Source organism: Peromyscus maniculatus, chromosome 16, assembly GCF_049852395.1.
Source record: "Peromyscus maniculatus bairdii isolate BWxNUB_F1_BW_parent chromosome 16, HU_Pman_BW_mat_3.1, whole genome shotgun sequence".
Classification (NCBI taxonomy): domain Eukaryota; kingdom Metazoa; phylum Chordata; class Mammalia; order Rodentia; family Cricetidae; genus Peromyscus; species Peromyscus maniculatus.
The window spans coordinates 38,229,343-38,252,966 of NC_134867.1; the positions used below are offsets into that span (position 1 = coordinate 38,229,343).

Here is a 23,624-nt window from a genome sequence, read left to right on the forward strand (position 1 = left end):
TGTCTGCGTCCACCCTCATCTCAGGAGCTCCCCCACCTCTCACAGATGCCTCCGCCACCAGGTGTATCCTCAGATGGTCAGAGCAACATCACTTCCAGGGTACCAAAATCACTACTGGTTTTGCCTGAAATTTTCTGGTTCTTATTCCCACTGGCTGACTTTTTTCTCCTCAGGACTCAGTAACAAAAAAACAAATCTCCCAGGAGGCTTTCTTTGGGGGAATTCCCTAAAGCCCGCCCGCCATTTGCTTACTGGACTTCGGTAGTCTTCCTCCAGTGAAGAACACGCAGATGGCATGTAGGTAAAGTGTAACTTTTGAGCTGTTGAAAATAAAACAGTGTGTGTGTGTGTGTGTGTGTGTGTGTGTGTGTGTGTGTGTGTACATGTGTGTGCACATGTGTGTGAAGGTCAGAGGTCAACGTCGGGTATTTTCTTCAGTTGCTCTCCACCTTGTTTTTTGAAACAGGAACTCTTCCTGAACCTAGAGCTTATGACTTCAACTGGGCTCCAGGAGTCCTTCTGTCTCCACTTCGCCAGTCCTAAGGTTACAGATGTGGCCGGGCGGTGGTGGCGCACGCCTTTAATCCCAGCACTAGGGAGGCAGAGCCAGGCGGATCTCTGTGAGTTCGAGGCCAGCCTGGGCTACCAAGTGAGTTCCAGGAAAGGCGCAAAGCTATACAGAGAAACCCTGTCTCGAAAAACCAAAAAAAAAAAAAAAAAAAAAAAAAAAAAAAAAAAAAAAAAGATTACAGATGTGCACCACCCTCCCCAGCACTAGGATTACAGATGTTCACATCCTTGCACATTTTTGACTGGGAAGCTGAGGATCCAGTCTCAGGTCCTCATGCTGGCACAGAGGCTTCACCAACTGAATCATCTCCTCAGCCACAACTTTAACTCTTAAGCAAAATAAGATCCATAACATTATCTCCTCGGTTTGATTTCTAAAAGTGATTGTCTGTTGAGTAAATTTTCAAAATTATAAGAGATTATAAAACAGAAGGAAAAAATAAATGACTGTAGAAAATCTATCAGTTTATGTGAGGGTTCAACAAGAAAGTGCCCTAGGATATCCCCATGTAGCCCAAGCTGGTCTCAAACCATGATCCACCAGCCTCAGCCTCCCAAGTGGGAGAATTATCATCTTTTATACAGAGAAAAAGAGCTCAGCTGACTTCGAGAATTTACTAGAACCTTGGATTTTGGGGCCTCAAGAACCATGAACAATAATTTCTGTCATGTATAAATTGTCCCCACTAAGATATTTTGTTACAGCAGCCCAAACAGACTAAGACACAAGGCAACAGAATTAGTGAGAATTTCCTCTCTAGATTCCTTTCTCTCTGTGGTGAGCTGTGTGTTCTGAAATGTGATGGCCCAGTGGTCAGAGCTGTATGGAGGACATGTTCACTTTGCACATGGAATGTAGCCCCCAGTTGAACTGTGCTCTTTATTCCTTCTTGGGGAATGCTTTTTCCCCCCAGGAGAGAACTTTGCCTTAAACAGAAAAAGGAACCCAAAATCAAGAGAATGTTCCAAAGTTTGGTTCAACTATAAATACTCATTATTACTTCAAGTTCCTTCTTAATAATATGTTGCTTTCTTTGTCAAAAGATGGGAACTATAAAACAGGGATAAGGCCCCAGGGCATTTTATTTCAACCTTTTTTTTTTCCAGAAAGACTTTCAAGGGTCATCAATCTGACTTGTGTTTAATACTGTGGAGACCAAGAATGTTAGAGAATAATTGAAAATCACTTACCATTCCTGCCCATTGGCCCTAAGCAAGATAGAAAGCCATGGGGAGAACAAGAATTAATTTTCCTGCTCCCTGTATTTACTTGCTTGCATTTTTAATTTAAGCATCATGCTTATGGACTCTTGGGAAGTCCACAGCTCTGTGATGTTCTGTTCGGGGAAAGGTGAATGCAGACATCGTCAAATGCCCACCCATTCCCCAGGAGCTGCTAAGTTGGGAGTGAGTGCCAGAGTCCCTGAACTCTTGTCTGTCTGTACAAAAATGTAGGTGACAGAGCAAATGAGGTGAGGCTCTATCTCTAGCTCCCTAGAGCTGTGAGTGACTTACACGGGCACCACCACTTGGCCTATGTACGCAACATCTCCATAGGGGGAGACAGATGTTCCGTGTGGAAGATGGTGGAGCAAGGCTCCCTTGGGGACTCTGCTGTAGTCCATGTTTCCATGTGCTTACGCCCTGTGTGTCCTCAGTTGTCCTAATGGTCTGCATCTGTACAGTTTCCCATCGTCACAAGAGCCTCAAAGGCAAGAATGGGACACGTTGGACCTCATAGAGGGTGAAGAGAAAACAAAAGCTGGCCTTTTAATAACTGGAATTTCATGACTGTATCAAAGTGAGGTATGTACTACATTCTTGATTAGCAGTGTTTAGGTCTTTAAGGCTTACCTGTCTTTAGACTCAAAGACAGTAGTCTACTAAACTCCGAGCCATACCTGTCCCCAACACACTCACATTTTCATCGACGCACATATACAACACAAGTATACAATATGTACTTCTATGTAACTGGTTTCCCCGCTGTGGAACACTTTTCATCTACCCAGCTAGTTTCCAGAGCGAGTCTGGGGGTCATCACGGTTCCTTCCTCTGCCTCTCTATGGGCACTTAGCAGTCAGCATCTACAAGCAGACAATCTCTTTAAAACCGTGACATCCACCCTCTTCTCTCCCCACCCACTACTGCTCCACTGAATGCCTCAGCCCCCTCCCTCCCTCTCCTTCATAAAGGGACAGAGCTATCCTCACATACGGTCTTTGGGTCCAAGTTCACACAGTGTTTGGTACCTAGGGGGACTTCCATGTTGTGTATTTTGCTACAAACTCTTGTTTAACTTACGAGAACATATTGCTGCCCAGGTATAATGTGAGTCGCTAGCAACCCGTGGAACACAGCAGTGATTCATATACGCATCCCTCGCCGCATGATAAAATGCCGGCCATCTCCACTGGAGGAATGGATTCAATTTCTGAGCTAAGGTATTGCATTTCCAGCCATACAGTCTCTAAAACAGGAATTATCACTCTGGTTCATATCTATTTACTTTGCCAACTCCTGAGACTGTGCGAGAAGAGAACACAGCTGGAGTTTCATAGATGACTAGATCCAGTGAGGTGTGTAGCCTGAGACACTTCCCACGAGGAGGCTAAAAATGAAAGCACATCAATAAATGGAGCTTAGGCATTTAGGCTGTGCCTCTCACACCAGATATATCACAAGTAATAAAAGGCAATAGTTCACATTCGAGTAAGAAATAGGAGAGACTGTGCTTCCTGTCTGGGCTAGGGTCCCTTCACTTGGCGTTTATTTGGAGCCGTGGTTCTTATTCTAGGTGTGAACCTAATAAACCCCTGTGTTAGATTTCCTGAAATTTTCTAAATGTGAATATGGATGTGTTCCCAAAATCTTCCACGTTCCTATTGAAAGGGTATTTTTCCATGATGTCAGAAGAGGAACACGGGCTGCTGCGTGGTGTCTGACGGGGCGGCTGCCAGGCTGGACATGGGAGCCAGGGAAGACTTATCCTCACTGAGACAGAAGAGCTGCTGAATTCACCCTGTGATTTATCACATGAGTCAAAGCCGGGTAAAATGAGAACTAATAAAACAATCCACTTGGCCCGAAACCATTCGACTTCTTATTTCAGAGATTGCTCAAAACCAAGTGAATCATCCGTTTCCGAAAAATGTCACCAATTATTAAGCATTGCTGCAAATCACTGGTGTGTGTGTGTGTGTGTGTGTGTGTGTGTGTGTGTGTGTGTGTCTCCTCTCTCATCTTTCTTGTCTCCCTTCTACTTTCTCCCTCCCTTCTCTTCCTTCCCTCTATTCCTTTTCCTTTCTTCTCACCTAAATTAATCTACTTGGACAACTGTCATGGAGTAACTCTGAAATGGGTGGGCCTTTAAATAAAGATTACACCCACCTCATTCAGGCCCATTCCTTCTGCTTCTTAGACAACATCTGCATGAACTTCCCGCTCAGTGTTCACTGTGAACGCAACCATTTCCAACATGTTTTTCCCACTACGAAGGACTGAAATTTCTGAAGCCATGAGCCAAGATAAAGCCTTCTTCCTTGAAAGTACTTCTGCCATTTACTCATCAGAACCAAGAAAAAAAGAGACACAGAAAACCCGCTGCTGCCACTGTACTAAGCCTGACTGTGGGATGTTGGTCTGTGGGTTGGATTTGGAAAGCTTTAGAGACTGGAGTTAGAGATGCCCAACAATGCTGAAAGCTCCAGTCCATGAGCAATTCTGATCAGAGTGCTGAATTCTGACCAGAATGCCAAGGGAGATGCCAACTGTAAGACTGTGTTCTTGGAGCTTCAGGGGGGAACAGGGCCTCTAGTGGGAGCTGAGCTAGCGTTCATTCAGGTTATATTCTGGTAAAGACTTTGGCCTGGTCCTTTCCATGTCCTGAAAAGTCAAAGTGAGGATGCATTCGGAAGTAATGGGCTAACTCTTTGGGTGGAGGAAATCCCAACCCAGTGTGGTCTTCAGGAGGCAGGGTTATTGCTCACTGTTTGACTTGTAGTGAGGCTAGGGAGTTAGAGGCAAAGTGTAAGGATGTGAAAACTACGCAGCTTGGCAAGGAAATGAGTGTGAGCTCAGTGAAAGCTGTGTGGGAGGCAATCGTGGCTATGAAAGAGATCAGTGTCACGAAGAGAGTCTGGGTACTTTGCCGTAGGACGACAGAAAAGTCCCTTGAGACCCTGCCATCCAAGGCTATAGGCTATAAAACTCCAAACTCTCTGGGCTCTTCCGGTCCCTCTCTCTCTTTGGCTTACAGATGGCCATCCTTTAGCTGCCCCTCACTGTACACACAGCTGGCGTCTTTCTGTGTGCGTTCGTCTCCTCTTTATACAGCTACCACAGTCAGATTGGATTAAGACCATTCTAAGAGCTTCATTTTTAACTTCATTATCTCTTTGAAATCCATCACATGCCAAGACAAGGGGGAGGGGGGAGGTGATTCAGCATTGGAAAGAGGTGACGACACAACTCTGTCTATAAGACCCCTCCAACTTACTCTCCTTTGTTTCTTTATTTCATTCCAGTTTTTATTTATTCAATAAGTACTTGTTGAGGACTTACCGGGGGTTAGATACTCCAAAGAAGAATGAGACAGTAAGTCTACAGAATCCTTTTTGCACACACATGCTCACACACACCTACACACACACACACACACACACATGCACGTGCACACACGTGCACGCACACACATATTCACACACACACACACACACACACACACACACACACACCTACAAAAGTCTATTTTGTGACTCCTCTGGCATCTTCTAACATTGAGACTGCTATTGGTTCTTGTCACATTACAGTTAGTGGACACATACCTCTCTAAGGGGCTGGGCCAACGGCAGGACAGTCTGGGACAGTGGAGACAGATGATGGCAGTTAGACTTTGCTTTTGGCGTTTTTTTCTGTGACTCCGATAAGTGAGTCTTACTTGTAGAAAATGGGAGAAATAGCAACAGATACCTGCCCATGCCTTCACCCCCCACACACACACTGATTAAAATACCCAAGAGGTATTCCGGAGGTGAGTGGGAACTCTGTAATAGTGGGTGGAAACAACAAACTTCCCCATGTGAGAAGTGGAAGGTAGAAAGAAATCATGAGATCTTGTTCTTTAAAACACTTGCCCATATTGGGCGTGGGGTGGAGGGACAAGAGAGGGAGTGAGGGGAAGGGAGAGGGGGGAAAGAGATGAGACAAGGAGGGGAGGAGAGGGGAGGAGCAGAGCAGATGGGAGGGGAGGGGAGGGGAGGGGAGAGGAGGGGAGGGGAGGGGAGGGGAGGAGTTTTGCGGAGACGCAGTGCCACCTGCTGGGGAGAAATAGCACTGCATCTGGTAAGTGAAACATGAAAAATGGCCAGGCTGAGGTTTGGTTAAACATGTACTGGAGAGCACAAATCTTGCTTTTTATTTTCTTTAGTTAGTCATGGAGGGTCAATCTAGGGCCAGCTGCATTCTAGGAAAATTGTCTGTCCCTGAATTATATCCCCAGCTACTTGCTCACTTTTCCCTTTAAAGCTGAGGCAGGGTCTCACTAAGTTGCCCAGGCTGGCCATAAACTCAGAATCCTCCAGTCTCAGCCTCCAAGTGCCATGGGATTACAGGTCTACACGGCAAGGCCTGTGAGGGAGTGTTATGAATGTTAAGCAGAAGCTGACTTTTCAGACTTTTACAAGACCAGGAGACTGGCCTTTCCCACCAGTGGCCTTTCTATGTCTCCCCATTTCCTCATGTTCTCCATGAGCCAACCTCGACAGTCTGTACTAGAAGGGGCCACTCGGTCCCACTGGACCATGTAAGCACATAGCCAGGCTTACATCCCTTTAACTCAGATGCTGTTAATCAAACAACCCGCTCATGATCTGACCAAGTCTCCTTTCACAGAAAGACTTCGACCTGTGAGGACAACTTCGGGGATTTCTGAGTTTTATTTAATCCGAGGCACTGTATAGAAGGGAATCCACATGGGGAGTGTGCCATGTCCTCCTGTTCTTGAAACTCAGAGACTTGGAATGAAAAACATACCAGGATAAATAGCAATTTTAAAAAGTGATAGTCAGCAAACAAAATGTGATAAAAAGTGGTGTGGACAGGATTAGAGAAGGTCATACAGATATGCGTGTGGCAACATGAGGAGGTTTGGATAGCATCTAGAGATGAGAAGTGAAATGCCCCAACACAAAATACTTGCACAGGGGCAGAAAAAAACTGTGTTAACGCTTTTGCTGAGGAATAAATGAAACTTGCTTGAGGGGCCACCAGGAAGAGCGATTTAACCCGAGCTGGACTTTTTCAGAGAACAGTTTGAGATAAGGGAGGAAAGGGAAGCTGAGACATGGGCAGACAATTCAATACATGCAAAGATAAGGAGTTGGAGTTTACGTGTGTAAGCAGTTAAAAAGCGTTTAAGATTCTGGGAAAAAAAACAGATTGTTATGAACTGTGTTCTAGGCTGACTTATCTGCCAATCATAAGTAGGATAAAGTGACTGTAAGATAGAAAAAATATACCCCAGATCTGTAGAAATGAAAAGAGGCCACACATGTCTAATTAAGATCAGAAAAGATGTCTGGTTCTTTGATGCATGTCTGTATTGATGAACATACTAACAAAATATTTCTAAATATTAAGCCAAGGGAATGCCTATAGATGAGGAAGGGTGAAGAAGAAGGGGGGGGGGGGGAATGGGGAAGCCGCCAGAAAAGGATGCAGACTCAAAGCCTGAGAAAAACAAGGGCAATAGGTTAAAGACTGCAGCAGTTTCTAGAACAAGACTTGAGAAAAGACCTGGTTAAATACCATGACATATTAGAAATAATTCATCATTAATAAACAAACTGATTAATTGTTCAACTTTCTGGCATAAGAAAGGATGGGCAATAAGACACTTAGATCCGATTCCCTTCTCAGGAGCCTAAGAATTTGAGTGGCAACCTTATAAATAGCCCGCTTGTGTCGCAAAGGCACGTTGATAGGCCAGAGCTTTGCAAACACACAGAGGTACATCTCCGAGCTCACTGGCCATCCTCAGCACATTTTTCCTTCTGAGGTTAGATCACTGCGTTCACTCTAGATCAATGGATTTCTGCAAATGAGGCTGCAAACTCTACTCACATTGCTGGAAGGGCCCTAAGAAATCAAAGCATCGAGTCTGATGGTAACATCTCCCTCCCCCTACTTGGTTCACAGGGCATAGCCTGGGGTAGCGCAGTGTGGTCCTATGCTGGACTTGGTGAGGCAACGCTACTTTTTTTTTATTTAGATGCTCAAGTAAACGAGGTCCTTTGGTCCTATACTTGTACACTTGATTGTACTGATTTCAAGTGAGGCCCGTGTTTTATGTTACTTCCTGCTCTTCACCCCTCACTGTTCTGATAAAAATGCCTGACAGAAGCAATCAAGAATGACAAGTTTATTTTGATTCCCAAAGTGAAAATGTCATCCATCATGGCAGAGAAGGCATGTGGCAGGAGCGTGAATTAGAAGTTCAGGATGGGTCCTTCCCTCATCGACGAGCATCTCAGCAAACACCCTGACTGATACACGCAGTGGTTCATTTCTAGGCATTTCTAAATCCAGTCAGTTCGGCGAAGGAGATTACCTCACACACTCCCTTATAGAATTTTCTCTGTTCTCATTCTAATTCAAACCACCACTGGCTTTGATACCTGACAGAAAAACATTCAATACATGTTTGGTACATAAGTAATAAGTTTTAAATGCCCAGCGATGTCAACAGGTATATTGAACCTTCATCTAAGTTTCTCAGCACCTGAAAATCTGACCAATCCACCCTATCAGTCAGGGATGCTTTGGAGAGTAACAGAAAAGTTCCCACACACACACAAAAATCTAAACAAATGGAAGCAGAAGGCCCTTGGGCTCACATGGCTGCTCACTAACATCCCTGGGGACCGCACTTCATGCCATCTTCTCATACCCATCATAACAGTGTTCTTGTCTCTTGGTCACAGCACGCCTGTTTCTCTAGCACCATCATGGGTTTGCTCCACTTGGGAGCAAAGGGAAGGCAGAGGGGAAACTCTATGCCAGCATGGTTGTCCCTCTTCTGTAAGGAAAGAAAAGTTTTCCAGAAGTATCCATCCCTAAGCACACTCCCATGTTGTCTTATTTACTAAAACAGGACCACATGTCCATTCCTAAGCCAGTTACTAACTTTCATATTATAATTCACTGTACTTGAAATTGATGAATTAGTTTAGACTAATCACAAGTCATTCTCAGGAACCAAGGGTATATCCTAACCCCTGGAACCAAAGAACCCAAGCAATTGTGATCCTGTTGGCTGGGAAAGTAGAGGGATGGATGTGGGCTGATAATGGAAAATGCCTTTCACCATATACATTTGGGTAGGCAAGTATTTGTATGACTCTAGTCAAGGTCATTAAGTCATGTGTAGAGTTTCCTAGTAGAGAGCAGGGGTTGACAGAGCAGGTATCTGTCTGATTTGATGAGTCCACTAATACTCGGCAGTTTTCATTTCTTCCTCTTATGTTCTGTGCTTGACTCTCCATAGAAATTTGAATATGTTTAGGGCTTTGATCATGTCCTATCCATACCCACATCAAAAAACCTAAGACAGTAATTAGCATGATCTCAATAGATATATGTTTTTAAATAGGTTCAAGCTATGGATGACTTAAACAGAATGTTACAAATGTAGCCATTCTAGTTCTGAGAGAAAAACATCTTGGAAACACACTTTTATGGTATGACTGACATTGAACAGCTTGGTTGTTTATCCTCCAAAGAAGAACTACAAAAGGTCAATAAATATTTTTTTTAAGTATTCAACATCCTCATCCATCAAGGAAGTGCAAATTAAAACTATCTGGAAATTCCATCTCACACTAGTCAGTGTGGCTCTTATCAAGAAAACAAAGAAGTACACATGCTGGTAAGGTTGTAAGGAAAGGGGGAATCCTTATTCACTGTAGTTCTGAGTATAAACTGATACAGTCACCATGGAAATCAGTATAGCGGTTTCTGTAAAGACTGAATTAGAGCCAGCATATTACCGAGCTCTACCACGCCTGGACATAGAGGACTATATGCCCTATCCTACCACAGAGATGCTTGCACATCCCTGTTTATTGCTGCTCTATTCATAACTGCTAGGAAATGAAGTCAGACTAGATGCTCATCAAGAGATGATAAGGAATAATAAAAACGTACATATACACCGTGGAATTTAGTCATCAATTAAAAGATTAAATAAGAAAACTTGGCCTGTCTCATTTCCATAAGACCCATATAATAAATGTTCTACATTTGTGTCTCTTCCCCTGTCATAGACCATCATGGTGGCACATCAAAACCAAATCTGTGGATCAGATTTGTTAGCTAATGCTATGTGTCTCAAAGGAATGGGAGACCATATTTGGAGGGTGTAAAACTAGGGATGGATTAGGGACTCGTGCAGGCCAAGCAAGTGCTCTGTGGTTGAGCCGCGTCCCCAGTTCCAGCTCATTTTAGTTGGTTTGCGAGATCAAAGAAGAAAATAAAAGAGGTATTTGACTCTGTCAAATAAGACTATTCCCAGCTTTAAAGTCTTTGAGGCTGGTCATGTGACTGGGTGGTAGAGTGCTTGGGCATGTGCAAGGCTTGGGTTGACTCCCCAGTGGCGTGAAAGCATCACACACCCCATTTTAAACACTTCCTTCATCCCTTCATCCCGTTTGTGCTGCAAAGAGATGAAAAATGATTCAGGAAAAAAGAACTGAGGAAGAAGGAAGGAAAATACCAAGCACGGGGAAGAGTACATGTAGTGTGTCTATCAGCTTTATTCCATTTTTCTTTCTTCACATTTTATCAGTGATATTGTCTCTCATGTTAAAATACTTGTTTCGTTTGGCCAATGCTCTCTTGGGTAGAATCCGCGTCATTGTCCTGCTGTCCTGACTGGAGAGAGACTTGGACATCTCTTCCTCCCCTCACACACAACCTCCCCAAAATAATTACACGAGACACTTGAGGTTCCAAGAAACACAGAATGGAAATAGTTGACAATATCCAACTTAATTTCCGAGGAACATTTTCTTCATAAATGAACCACAATTTTCAGTCCCATGGATATATAGTTAATGTCCAACTTTCAGCCATGATTTGTTGAGACTTTGTTTAGTAGTATCCAGCTAAATACTATGCACATTAAAGATGTTTTATTTCAGAATGTTTGCACATAGATTGAAAATTATGCACTAAGAATTTTGTGCCATTTAAGCAGAAGTCTATGAGTGATTTTTTTTCTTCTTCCTTCCTTTTCTTTCTTTTCTTTTCTTTTCTTTCTTTTTTTCTTTCTTCTTCAGTTTTTCGAGACAGAGTTTCTCTGTGTAGTTTTGGTGCCTGTCCTGGAACTTGCTCTGTAGACCAGGCTAGTAGACCAGGCTAGCCTCAAACTGACGGAGATCTACCTGCCTCTGCCTCCTGGGTGCTGGGATTGAAGGCATGAATTCCGAGTCCCTAGAGACTGGCAATAGACAAAGGCAACACTAAAACCACCATACTTTGAAAAGTAAATATTTAAAGACTGGTAATTCTTGTGTTGCCAAGAATAAACAGATGAGGGCATATGTATACAATTTAAGACTATAGATTTAGCCGGGCAGTGGTGGCGGCGCACGCCTTTAATCCCAGTGCTCGGGAGGCAGAGGCAGGCGGATCTCTGTGAGTTTGAGGCCAGCCTGGGCTACAGAGCGAGATTCAGAAAAGGCACCAAAACTACACAGAGAAACCCTGTTTCGAAAATCCAAAAAAAAAAAAAAAAAAAAAGGAAAAAAAATATTATGGATTTAAATACTTCTTTGCACAACCTTTGGCTGTATCTATCAACAATTCTAATGATAGACCATTCAGTTATTCAACTTTTAATATGTCTCTTTCGTGTTTTTAGGGTTTATTTTATTTTATGTGTACAAGTGTTTTCCCATCTAAAGTCATAACAGAAAGGATGGGAGGTCAAGAGCATTGGAAAAAGTGGCAGCTGGAGGAGTCCTGTGTATAGATACAGATGCATGAATATAATCAACGGCAAAAGGAAGAAATAACCTCTCAAGAGCTTCCACGTGGCGACATTTTGTTTGTGCTCTCACAAGTAAAGCTTGCCTGGAGACCAGAGTTCGGAGCTAGCCAGGCAGTGGTGGCACACATCTGTAATCCCAGCGCTTGAGAGGAGGAAACAGGGTGATATGGCTGGGAGGAGAGAGGAAGTGATAAGGCGGGGTGGAGACAGGAGCTTGGCCTTTTCAGGCTGAGGATTCAATAGAGGTAAGAAGTCTCTCCAGTGACTCCTCTGCTCCTCCGCTCTTCAGGCAAGAGTTATTTATTAAAGCACAAACAAAATATCACCATACTTCCAGGACACGCACAGCCATGAGACAGCATTGAATCCAGGTGGGCTACAGACATGTTGGAAAGAAATATATATGCCCAGGACTCAGATCCCCAAACTGTACCTGCCGAACAAGTGGAGGAACTGGGCTCCCTCCTGTAAACAAGAGTAAACAAGCCAAAGGCAGCCACTGGGGAGAGAGCAGCAAACTCTCCCAGAAGTCCTAGCGCTACCAAAATGCCTTCCAGTAGCTCCAGAGCCAATCAAACCAAAAACCAACAATGGACTCCCTCTGAAGGGTTTAATCTAGGCAGGAGACAGAACCACAGGGTCTTGAGTGAAATCTATTTTAATCCTGTGAGTCTTGTGTTAATATATTATCCTACCCTTAGGGTAGGAGCATATCTTTGGCTTCTAAAGCTGAAACCTTGCCATTTTGCCGGGGATGAATCATTCTTTTTTTTTTTTTTAGTATTTATTTATTTATTTATTTTTCCATCACAGGCAATTTATTTTGTTCTATTCATTCACAGTTAATACAGAAAATACTTGGAAACATTTCCATATAATATTTGACACAGAAATCATCAAATAGAAGTATACAATGTTGACAGGAGGCAGTACATTTATAATTTATAACCCCAAATGTATTTATAAATTAGAAATGGAAAGATCTACAAATGAAATTATGAAGGTTCACCAAAGTCATTTAATCTGTCAGTTTCTCATTCATTTTTATGTCTTAATAATATTCTATTGTATGAATAAGCCACATTTTATTTCTCTCCAGTATTTGATAGCTATTTGAGTTGTTTTAACTTTTTTACTATTAGCAACACACTGCTGTAAAACTTCATGTACATGTTTCATAGGTGCACATTTTCAGTAGTTTGAGGTTATATTCCTAAGGGTAGAATTGTTGAGTAACAGAGTAACAATGTTTTGCATTTTGACCAGCCACCAGACTGTTTTGCCAAAGCGGCACACCATTTTACAATCTCACCAAATCCTTGTTTTTAAGGCTCTGATTTTTGTACAAAAGCATTCAATCATTCTGTCAGACCAAACCAGGAAAAGTAAGCTATAGTTCAGAGCTGTTCTATTCCATTTACTATGCAAAGACAATCTTGGCGTTTGCAACTCTCAGCCCTTTTGAGTATTCTTGCAGTGTTCACCTTTTCCTCCACCACTTTTTTTTCTGGTTTATTTCTATCTATTACAAATGTATAAAAAATCCTCCATCAACACTGCTGATAGCAGCAGAACCTTGAGAAATATACCTTTGGTTTGCCTCAGAAAAGGAACACATATTGTACTGTAAAGTTTATAAAATTGGCGCAAAACATTGTAATAATGTTACAATACCAGTTTTAAGAGTTCAGTGACTAATGGGGAGCCGATGGGATACATGCAGAACTGTGAAAGCGATCTCACTTAGCCAGCTGTACACGTAGACTGTAAATCTACATTCAGATCATTTCTGAACTAAGACTATCATCTCAGTTTATCTGTTGAGGTCAACCAGGAAACCCTAGAATATACCTTGATTTTTGCAAAAAAAAAAACAAAATAGGGGGAGGGGTTTCTTTAGCATTTCAGTCCACGAGTAACAGTATCCTAACAGGCAAAGTGTTCTCTCACTGTCAACATAGAATGAACTGCTGCTGGAGGTCAACTTGGGCTTTAATTTGCATTAGCACTTACATGCATAGTAGTCCAAGTTGTTGACCTCATGACTTTAAAAAGTAACTCTAAAAAAGTAAAATGGCCCTTCTTGGAAGACTAAAGAAAGACATCCAGCCACAGTAGTAAAAAGTCTCATCAAAACAATATACCCTTTTATGAATTACGCCTCAATTAAAAAAAAAAAAGTAGCCCCAAATAAGAAGCAGCTCTGAAAAAGAAAATATAACTTAAGATATTTGAAAAAAACAAGGTGAATACAGGTTCAAAAGTAATTAAGATATATTTTCTTAAGGCTATCTAGAATTAGGCTTTAAAGAATTCTACCATTTCAAGTTTACCACTAGTTACTAGATACCTATTTACAAACAAGATGTTCACCTTTTTCGTTCCTTTATCAAGAGAAAAATCTACCTTCAGACTATGAGGGTGGTGATGGGGAGGGACTAGAAAACAAGATTCAAACAATCCCATGCAAATATCACATTTTTCAAATGGAAGAACTCCAAACTGCACTAGAAGTTCCAATCACTAAGACACTTTCCATTGAAATGATTTAAGTACAACTACTTAAATCAGCTGCTTCAGGGGTCGTGGGTGTGTCTAAGCCCTACCCCCACCCCAGCTACAAAATCTTAATGATGTAACCAACAGCAGCATACAGCAGTCCAGGCCAATTTCCATTTTGTTGCAGGGCAGGAATGACTATTTCCTGTTTTAGTTTTATACTTACCCTTCCTAGCCATGTGGCCAGCAACCCTAACAATGTGGTAGTCTCCACCCATCAAGTAAGGCCATCCAAAAGCGAACTGAACAAGTTTTCCATCCCTTTGGGATGGTAATACTTTCCATTTGTATAATACACTCAAATCTCACCACAAGCCTTCCATGGTAACCTGGCTCCTGCGAAGTAGGTAACAAAGTTAGCGTTACTCTCCTCCAAAGAGCAAAAGGCGGTTGGGGAAGTCTGGAGACTTGTTATATAGAAGAGCTGGAGAAGGAAGCTTTCAAGGTCACTGCACTGGGTGCCCACCTGCCTCTCCTTCCAATGACCGTCAACTCCCATTCTCCCTGTCTTGATACTGGTTGATTATGGCCTCCCTGAATTAAAGAAAAAATTAAGTAAAATGTAGTTAATATAAATTTAGCATTTTAAGTAACATTAAAGTTCAGTGACATTAAGTACATTCACATTGTTGTGTGAACATCAAAACATTTTTTCCCAGAATATTGTCCTCATGCCAACTAAAATTGCTCCTCATAACCCTGTCTCCCACACTTCCTCGACCCTCCTCTCACTCCTCCTCCTCTTCTTCCTCTAGAGACCCCATTTTGTTTTTTGTCTCTATGAACTGACTGCTCTGGGAATCTGGGCCAAGCTCTTGCATCTGGACTTCTCACTTAGCGCTGTTTCAAGGCTCCCCTGAGCTGTTGCGTGTGTCAGGATTTCAGTCCAGTCTAACAGGCTGACTAATAGGGAACCCATTGTGTCTGTAGAATAATTTTGTTCATACGTTTATGCTGTACTCTTAGCTTCCTTCCGGGAACTAGCACTTACATTGTCTTTTAAGAAATTATCTGTCCTCATCGAATCAAGTCTGGCAGCTGCTCTTTCCTGGAATGAAAAACAATATGACACACAGAATAAAAATGAAACAGAGTTTTTAAGATGTACACGTGGCTTACCCAGGCCAAACTGAGGAATAGTTTTTGCTACATTGGGTTATTCTGTTTCCAATTCATTCTCAAACCTGGTTTCCTAGCTTTCTTTTGACCATGATACTTGGGTGGCAGCCAGTATTAGAACCCACCACTGGAAACCTAACAATTCTAGCATTCACCAAAACTAAATATGAGGTAGTCTCTTCTACAGCCTCCTCTCCTTTTTTATGGCTATGTTGTGCTTTTCCTTTAAAGAATGTGTGCTGTGTCTGGTTAGCATGACCATCATTATTGTTTACTTACACCCAGTTGAGGGTGGGATGCAGAGTATAAAGGATAGGAAGGGGGTAATTGGGATGGGAGTGTGTGCAATGTCTTTGCCCTATCTATGAACTGGGATTTCTCTTAAGAGTGTGGTATATTCACTTTATTTTATAGCAAACCAAAGACTTTCTTGTCAGTATTCCTAGGTATTATAACTGTCTGTTCTGGTCTCCCAAAATCCATTGAGTTAGATGAAATGTATTTCCAGAATAGCCTAATTTCATAAGCATTCTGTAGTTCTAAAACTAAATCAATACCAAGTCTGCCTTCTTCTATATCAAAGTTCCATATCCCTCACTTACCAAAGAATGACTGAACACCCTAACATATATAACACACCGGACTAAGATCCAGGGCCCCATCGATGAACAGGACAGACAAGTGGTCCATCCTCACAAGGTCCACTTGCCAGTGTAGAAGACCAACAGGAACTAACACTCAGGCAAGTATATATGAGTTCTAACCTGAGCACTGGATGCTTTGAAAAGGATGTCCTTAGTCAGGGAAGCACAAAGAGCTTCCCTGGGCAAAGGTGAATTAAAATGAGCTTTAAAAAACTGTAGGCTATGGTCGGGCGGTGGTGGCGCACGCCTTTAATCCCAGCACTTGGGAGGCAGAGCCAGGCGGATCTCTGTGAGTTCGAGGCCAGCCTGGGCTACCAAGTGAGTTCCAGGAAAGGCGCAAAGCTACACAGAGAAACCCTGTCTCAAAAAACAAACAAACAAAAACAAAACTGTAGGCTAAATAAAAGTTGCTGAGTAGATCAGTAGGAGGTGGAATGGGACGGATCAAAGCAGACAGCAAAAGTTCCATGACGGAAGATGGACCAACATCTCCGTCTCCCCAAATTTCAGTATTTCTGTTCTAATTTCACTTCGTGGTTTTCATGTGGATTTTCTTCTTGAAATTCTTTGGTATATCGTTGGGCAGTAATACTTTCCATTTGTATAATGCACTCAAATTTCACCACAAGCCTTCACAAGATAACTTGGCTCCTGTGAGGTGGGGGCGGGGCTTAGGCAGGACCCTGTAATGTTGGGGCGGGGCTTAGGCAGGACCCTGTAATGCTGAATTTCCAATAGCCCTTTAGACTAAGAGCCATGGAGCTTGAGAGAGGGCCCCCTTCTATAGTCCATGTCTGTGCTCAATCGTCTGTCAACTTGACACAAGCTAAAGTCATCTGAGAGGAGGGAACCTCATTAATTAAGAAACTGATTCCATAAGCTCCAGCTGAAGGTAAGCCTGCAGGGCATTTTCTAAATTAGTGATCAATGGTGGAGGGGCCCACTCTTTGTGGGTGGTGCCGTCTCTGGGCTTGTGGTCCTGGTTCTACTAGAAAGCAGGCTGAACAAGCCACGAGGAGCAAGCCCATAAGCAACACCCCTCCATGGCCTCTGTATCAGTTCCTGCTTCCAGGTTCCTACCCTGTTTGAGTTCTTTCCTGACTTCCTTCAGTGATGGACTGTCGTGTAGACATGTAAGCCAAATACACCCTTTCCTCCCCAACCTGCTTTTAGTCATGGTGTTTCAGCAATAGTAACCGTAACTAAGACAATGTCACACCCCCACCTCCGTCCCTGCTTCTGGACACATGCCACATGCTTAGCGCTTCTATAGAATCTCCCGCCCCCCATAAAGAGAGGAGGGGCTGGAGGAGTCCCGGGCTCAATTCAGTACAGTGGCTAACTTAATTCTGGCTTTGTGCTTCATTTCTTATACTCAAGCAGCGAAGACCCTCTTCAGCCTCTGGGGGTGACCTGTCGTCTTCAGGGTTGCCCTACACACTGGCTTCTTCCTACTGGGATGCAGAGCCCCACCCCGGATTCCAACAGGACCCAGCTGTCTCCATCAGACCTCCAGAGCTTACCACATTGCTTACCAGGGTTTGAGAATCTCTCCTGCTCATTTCCCACTTTAATGTTTTACCCCCAGTGGGTCAGGAAGTACCCTTAAGCCTCTAGCTATTCAGGGTTGCAGCCTCCCGTGGATCTGGTGACCACAGTCTCCAGCTGGCATTTCCTGTTTCAGCTCTGCTGGGTATCTGACCCTTAGTCCTTTCCAAGTATCCACGGCAGAGTCCTGGCTGTTACTAGCCTGCCACAGGCAGGCAGGCCCAGTCATTCAGGACTCTGGGCAATAGAGTTCTAACCCTCAGTCCAGGATTCAGAAACTCCATGAAGGTCTTACAACTAGTAAATAACCCAGCACTGTTAAGTGGGATTTGTGGACTTCATTTAGATGAAAATATATAATTCATGATTAGAGGGAAACTTTATCTTCGTTTCTTAAGACGCTGTGTCATCCAAGGTATGACATGTCCCTGCCTGGTCACGACACTTCTGTAAGGAAGACAGTTCATCCGGATGAAGCTTGCCCTGTTTGCTCACTGCCAAAGCTATAAGCCAAGTGGCCAAGAACCACAGTGATTAGATCAGTATCTACAAGTAGATCCAACTAGATCTCACCTGCTTCCCCTCCCCTGGGACTGCCAAGGGACAGGCTGCAGGCTTTCCATGTCCTACACTCCCAGCAGCCCGTGTCTTGCAGGCCAGGGTGCTCCAGGCAGTAGGGAAGTGAAAAGCACCCTACAGTTCCTTCTGGGGAACCCGGTGGAAGCAGAGACTGGAAACCAGGAAGCCCATGCCTTCCCAGCTCTCTTGACAATCTTTGTTCCAAGAAGGGCATTTCGGCATGAGTTATGTACAAGGTAAAGGTCAGGACAGCAGCCAGTCATGTGAGACTTGTCTGTTTCTGATCTCTGGCCCAATTTACAGTGGCGGTCAGAGGGGCATCTCCTATCGCATCCCCGTTCCCTGTTACCCAACAGGTTACTAGAACAAAACCACTCAGCCATTTCCTTAAGCACCGCGGGTTGCAGAAAGGCCATGCTGGGAAGAGGTGCCAGGGAACATTAGCTGTCACACTCTCTCACATGATGCCGCGGAATGGTAACCCGATACAAGCCCGTAATCTTAACACCCCATCTTATTTGGCATTACTCAGTGACACAAGTGCATGAACAGAGATCTGGACGTCCAAGAGCTGAGCTGTGAGTACAGGCTGTTCCGACCGTATCTGAGAAATACCTAAGGCCAGGGGATGGAGGCGGGCGGAGGACGTTTTGCAATGCAAATATTTTAAAACTCCACAGATCTGCACACTAATAAAGCTGCTGGTGGAAAACACACTGGGAGACACAGGATAGCAAAAGTTAAGAAGAAACGAAGGAAGATTGCTTTCTAATGCTGTGATAAGCACCATGATGGAAAGAAACCTAGGAAGGAAAGGGCTTATTTGTTACAGGCCCCAGTCATGTCTGAAGGGTGTCAGGGTACTCACTCAAGCCAGAGCAGAGGCAGGAACCACGAGGAAAGCAACCCACTGGCTTGCTCAGTTACTTTTCATATACAGCCAGGGCCCATGAGCGCTGGCTGCTCTTTCAGGGGACCCAGGTTTGATTCCCAGCACCCACCTGGCAGCTCATAACCATCTGTAACTCCAGGTCCAGGAGATCCAGTGCCCTCTTCTGGCTTCTGTGGGCACTGTATACTCTGACATGCAGAAAAAATAATTTTTTAAAGATTTATTTATTATATATATAGTGTTCTGTCTGCACGTATCCCTGCAGGCCAGAAGAAAGTGTCACATCTCACTACAGATGGTTGTGAGCCACCATGTGGGTGCTGGGAATTAAACTCAGGTCCTCCGGAAGAAGTCAGTGCTCTTAACTACTGAGCCATCTCTCCAGCCCTCAGGGAAAAAAATTTTTTTTCTGGTGGGCAGAAAAATTATACCCATTACATAAAAAAATATTTTTATAAGAAGAAAATGCTCCACAGGCATGCCGACAGGCAATCTGATCTTGGCAACTCCTCAGTTGCAGGGCATTTATCCACCAACCCCACAGCTCTCCAGAGTTTTCTTGAGTGTGAGCAGCAGGAAATATTAGATAGAAGGATTTAGATTGTGGAGATAAACAGATAGAAAATACAGGATAGCCTCGAGAGGGCCTGGAACCTATTCCAACGGCTCCCGACTGTCTCTGCCCCAGGATATTTATAGAGATGCCAAGGGGTGGAGCAAAAGACACACACACACACACACCCCAGCACAGCCAAGTGCAGACCATCTCAGACACCTGCACTCAGGCCTGTGGTCCTAATCATCCTCTTTATGCAGATCTGCTGGGTAAAGCCACGAGGAACCCGAGAACGGGCTCCCACACTCAGGTGAGGTTCATTCTTCCCAGGTGGCTCTAATTTGTGTAAAGCTGACAAAAACTAACCAGCGACACAGGACTTCTCATATCCCTTCATCCCAAATAACCAGCCACACAGGGCCTCCTGTATCCCTTCATCCCAGACAAGGTGTACCTCCCCAGCTAACACACCCACATGGAAGACAGTTATCGCCACAGCTCCTCCACTAGGGATCTACAGAGAGAGTTTAATCGTGTTCTTAAAATAATAAGCAACTCCTGCTTCCTCAACCTTGGTAGGTAGATATGACCAGCCAGTGCAATAAAAAAAAAAAAATGGTCTCAGAACAACACAAAAAAGCTCAGAATGCAAATGAAGGTGAGAGATGTGATAGACACACACACACACACACACACACACACACACACACACACACACACACACTCCCCCCATTTCTCACTATTCCCTGAGCATTTTAAAATGGAGTTCATTAAGGTCATTCTCAAAGAGAAGAATTTGAGTTGGGACTAGTGGATTCCGATGGTCTGTTTGTTTATTTGTCTTTCTTCTGTCTTTGGGTTGAGGGCTCGTGTAGCTCCTGCAGGCCTGGAACTCACTATGGAACTAAGGATGGCCCTGAACTTTTGATGGCCCTGCCTCTGCCTCTAGCTCTCAAGTGCTCCGATGACATGTGTGCATTGTCACACCTGGTTTATGAGGCGCTAAGATTGAATCCAGGGACGCAGGCAAGCACCTTTACCAACTGACAGACATCCTCAGCCCAGGGTTCTATTTTCTTCACTGGATTTTATTAGTTACTTGTCTGGGGTTTGGATGCTATCCAACCCTTAGCAAAGAAATTCTAAGATGGCCAACACTGCCAGACAGCCCGACAACATTAACATTTCCTGCGCACAGTCCAGGCAGAGAACGCACTTCAGGACAAAGTGTATCTGAAGACTGAGCAGAATTCAGCTATGGCTGAATACCCAAATCTGTTCACATGTACATCATCATTTCCATGCTCGGTAAATGGTGGCTATTGCGGAACTGGTGTTTTAAAATCTCATGCTGACATATTTAAGGTAAACCCTGACCCAGAAACAGAGCAGTTTGTAAACCTAGCCTATGGAGGATTTCAAGGAAAATCAAAAGAGAACGTTCTTTTTTTTTTTTTTTTTTTTTGAGACAGGGTTTATAGCTGTCCTGGAACTTGCTTTGTAGACCAAACTGGCCTCGAACTCACAGAGATCTGCCTGCCTCCCAAGTGCTGGGATTAAAGGCGTGCGCCACCACCGCCTGGCTGAAGACGTTGTTCTTAACAACACATGTGACCTCAGATATGTGATTATTTAATCCAGGAAAACTATGTTTAGTTAAAAATCAGATCGAAAAGTTAAAGGTGGTAGGGAAGCGGGACAAATAAATTCCAAGCTAAAGAAATGACTATCAACAGGCCGTGCCAAGGTTAATAGGAGATCAAAATCCCTGAAGGGGAGGGTGGGAAGGTAGTGCTCATTGTAAATCAAACTGTTCCACAGAAAATTAACCAGAGACTCATAGGATGAACTCAGGGAGGAAAGGGCTTATACGACTCACACATCCCAATCATCGTCCATCACTGAGAGGCCGTCACAGCAGGAATAAAGCAGGAAAGGAAGGAGGAGCTATGGGACACCTGTGACGTCCTTGCTCTCCTTAAGAATGAGCCTGTAAAGTGCATAGGCCCTACCCTGAGTCAGAGGACAGCCTTGGTTTTTAAGGACAGATATAGTGGACACAATTACCTCAGACCAGGCAACGAGATAAAAGATACCGTGGTCTTGAAGAAATCTTTTGCAAATGTCACTTGATTCACCAATTCCTGGAGAAGAGGCTCATCATTCAGAAACGGCTAGAGAAATCACAGCATGCTGTGTTAAGATGTAAAAACTTTCAGGAATGCATCTTTTTTCCCAGAATTCCAGTGTGCTTTCTTCCAGAAGTCTATTAAACCTGGGGTTTTCAGAGCTAATGTTGTTTCTTCAGGAGGCAAATGTCATTTTCTGGTAATTAGCAGCCTGTTTAATATTTTATGCATTTCTTTATATGTTTGTATTAATTTTTCTTCTATTTTTTCAGTGATCTTTTCATTCCCTTTCACACAAAATGCTCTGTGAAATGAGATGTCGAATCTACATTCCTTCTGCTCTCCATTGACTAATCTTTAAGTATGCAATGGGCATGCAAGACAGTCTGGTCAGATCTTGACACCATAATGCGTTCAAAAATAAAATCCTGGATGAAATCTCTGCTCTAAGTTATTACTGAAAAGATACCTTCCATGTATAAAATAGTGAGAAGTCCTCTTCCACTCTACACTGCACAGAGCTCTCCTCACATGGTCTCATTGTAGGTGGACACACCCTAGTGCATTAACTCCCCTTCTTCTCAAAGACTTTCTTCAAGGGATGGTTTTACCAAGTGGCCCTCTTCTTTTCAGTTCTAGGCTAAGTTTGGAATCAGGAAGTGCAGAATTAGGAGTACATTTCTGCTTTATCCATGTTCAAGTGATGTCCTCTACTGTGGAGGCCGAGAAGCCCTGATTACCCACAGCACCCAAGTCACCGGCTCCCTAACTAGGCTCGTTTTGTTCTCAGAATATATTACCTTAGCATTCCAAATATTTCTCCACATAGACTTTGGTGTCTATGTGGTTTCTTCCTTATGAAGTAAGAGATATACAAAATGAAACTCAGAATATGCCACTCTGAAATATATTACTTTGACATAAGAGTTATTTTGAGGGCAAGCAAGGACAGGAAGATCCCACTGCCTTGCCCTGTGGACAGCCAAGAAAGACCTTCGTTCTCTTTGTGAGCAGCAGCCTCACCTCCCATACCAGGAAGAGGGCGATGCTTATCAACAGACAGGAATGTCCAGTGAGTCTGCATAAACAAACCTCACTGAATAACCGGTCCACCTCTTATTCCCCATAATTACCTTCCCACAGTTTACTGCCAACCCTCTCTCCTTAGCTGGGCCATCCCTCCACAATTTATCCCCTGTTGTTAAAATGGTTAGCCCCTAAGTCTAAATACTTCTTTAGACCTTCCTTCCTTCCTTCCTTCCTTCCTTCCTTCCTTCCTTCCTTCCTTCCTTCCTTCCTTCCTTCCTTCCTTCCTTCCTTCCTTCTTCCCTCCTTCTCTCTCTCTCTCTCTCTCTCTCTCTCTCTCTCTCTCTCTCTCTCTCTCTCTTCCCTCTCTCTTTCTTCCTTCCCTCTCTCCATTTTTATAGAATCCCCATGCATATACAATTAAATTCCAAAATGTCTTTTCTTCTTAATTTGTCCTCTCCCAGTCTCATTTGCAGGCTCAGCAGAAGATCCTAAGAAGACAAGATCTTCAAAAGACAAAGCAAGAAGTCTTTTCCTCCAGGCAAACAAATAGGATGAAGAACCACGTTTCTCTACCAGTAAATCACACTCGGCCCTTACTGCTGGCCTTGCAGGGCAATCACAGGAATAAAAGAAGTTGGGGAATGACTTCATGGTCTTCAGAAACGCAGAGTAGAAGTTTGAGTGATGTACCCCAGGGACTCAGAAACTTTTCTGGCCCAGGCTGTTATCACCTTTTCCCATGACCAGATCATCTTACTAGAAGACTTCCTTTTATGGGAGGAATTCATTGTTTTAATGACTTTAATGCCCAAACACACAAGTCCTTTTCCTGATTTGAAATTCTTACAAAATGCTAGTCTGGTTTTAATATTGGCTCCATGTCGTCTTTCTCTTACTGCATTGGCCTATTGGTACCCACTCTCCATCTTATATCTGAAACTATAAAGTA

At 43.5% G+C, this 23,624-nt stretch overlaps 1 long non-coding RNA gene across 1 annotated transcript; it reads right to left on the reverse strand.

The window, feature by feature from the left end:
* Positions 1–14,592: 14,592 nt before the first annotated feature.
* LOC143268886 (uncharacterized) lies at positions 14,593–18,670 on the reverse strand. The gene is made up of 3 exons (XR_013045047.1): positions 18,064–18,670; positions 15,171–15,227; positions 14,593–14,713 (listed from the first exon to the last, which is right to left on the reverse strand). It is a non-coding gene; the product is annotated as an uncharacterized LOC143268886 (long non-coding RNA).
* Between the last annotated feature and the right edge of the window lie 4,954 nt (positions 18,671–23,624).